The sequence below is a fragment of the Anneissia japonica genome, unplaced genomic scaffold, assembly GCF_011630105.1.
Source record: "Anneissia japonica isolate Jap-2015-1 unplaced genomic scaffold, ASM1163010v1 scaffold288134_len74827_cov163, whole genome shotgun sequence".
Taxonomy (NCBI): Eukaryota; Metazoa; Echinodermata; class Crinoidea; order Comatulida; family Comatulidae; genus Anneissia; species Anneissia japonica.
This window is the reverse complement of record NW_022743578.1, coordinates 1-1,888: the sequence shown is the minus strand read 5'-3', so window position 1 is coordinate 1,888 and position 1,888 is coordinate 1. Positions and strand designations below refer to the sequence as shown.

General features: G+C 42.3%; 1 pseudogene; it reads right to left on the bottom strand.

The window, feature by feature from the left end:
• The window catches only part of LOC117119506, a 6,275-nt pseudogene extending 4,391 nt beyond the window's left edge, over positions 1–1,884 (bottom strand).
• Positions 1,885–1,888: the final 4 nt, after the last annotated feature.

Here is a 1,888-nt window from a genome sequence, read left to right as displayed (position 1 = left end):
TTGGTAGTAGATGATTCTGTTGTTGGTGCGTCGGTAGTGGATGGTTCTGTTGTTTGTACTTCAGTAGTTGATGCAGGTGTAGTCGGTTTATCAGTCGTAGAAGATTTGGTTGTTGGTACTTCAGTTGTCGAAGCCTCTGTAGTTGGTGCATTAGTAGTAGATGATTCTGTTGTTGGTGCATCAGTAGTAGATGATTCTGTTGTTAGTGCATCAGTAGTAGATGACTCAGTTGTTGGTACTTCAGTTGTCAATTCCTCTGTAGTTGGTGCATCAGTAGTAGATGATTCTGTTGTTGGTGCTTCAGTAGTAGATGATTCGGTTGTCGGCGCATCAGTAGTAGATGATTCTGTTGTTGGTGCATCAGTAGTAGATAACTCAGTAGTAGGTGCATCAGTAGTAGATGATTCGGTTGTAGGTGCATCAGTAGTAGATGATTCTGTTGTTGGTGCGTCGGTAGTGGATGGTTCTGTTGTTTGTATTTCAGTAGTTGATGCTGCTGTAGTTGGTTCATCAGTCGTAGATGATTCGGTTGTTGGTACTTCAGTTGTCGAAGCCTCTGTAGTTGGTGCATCAGTAGTAGATGATTCTGTTGTTGGTGGATCAGTAGTAGATGATTCGGTTGTCGGCGCATCAGTAGTAGATGATTCTGTTGTTGGTGCATCAGTAGTAGATGATTCGGTTGTAGGTGCATCAGTAGTAGATGATTCTGTTGTTAATGTGTCGGTAGTGGATGGTTCTGTTGTTTGTACTTCAGTAGTTGATGCTGCTGTAGTCGGTTTATCAGTCGTAGAAGATTCGGTTGTTGGTACTTCAGTTGTCGATGCTTCTGTTGTTGGTGCGTTGGTAGTAGATGATTCGGTTGTTGGTGCATCAGTAGTAGATGATTCTGTTGTTAGTGCATCAGTAGTAGATGACTCAGTTGTTGGTACTTCAGTTGTCGGTGCCTCTGTAGTTGGTGCATCAGTAGTAGATGATTCTGTTGTTGGTGCATCAGTAGTAGATGATTCTGTTGTTAATGTGTAGGTAGTGGATGGTTCTGTTGTTTGTACTTCAGTAGTTGATGCTGCTGTAGTCGGTTTATCAGTCGTAGAAGATTTGGTTGTTGGTACTTCAGTTGTCGAAGCCTCTGTTGTTGGTGCATTAGTAGTAGATGATTCTGTTGTTGGTGCATCACTAGTAGATGATTCTGTTGTTAGTGCATCAGTAGTAGATGACTCAGTTGTTGGTACTTCAGTTGTCGATGCCTCTGTAATTGGTGCATCAGTAGTAGATGATTCTGTTGTTGGTGCATCAGTAGTAGATGATTCGGTTGTCGGCGCATCAGTAGTAGATGATTCTGTTGTTGGTGCATCAGTAGTAGATAACTCAGTAGTTGTTGGTAGTAGATGACTCAGTAGTAGGTGCATCAGTAGTAGATGATTCGGTTGTAGGTGCATCAGTAGTAGATGATTCTGTTGTTAGTGCGTCGGTAGTGGATGGTTCTGTTGTTTGTACTTCAGTAGTTGATGTTGCTGTAGTCGGTTTATCAGTCGTAGAAGATTCGGTTGTTGGTACTTTAGTTGTCGATGCCTCTGTAGTTGGTATATCAGTAGTAGATGATTCGGTTGTTGGTGCATTAGTAGTAGATGATTCTGTTGTTGGTGCGTCGGTAGTGGATGGTTCTGTTGTTTGTATTTCAGTAGTTGATGCTGCTGTAGTTGGTTGATCAGTCGTAGATGATTCGGTTGTTGGTACTTCAGTTGTCGATGCCTCTGTAGTTGGTGCATCAGTAGTAGATGATTCTGTTGTTGGTGCATCAGTAGTAGATGATTCGGTTGTCGGCACATCAGTAGTAGATGATTCTGTTGTTGGTGCATCAGTAGTAGATGACTCAGTTGTTGGAACTTCA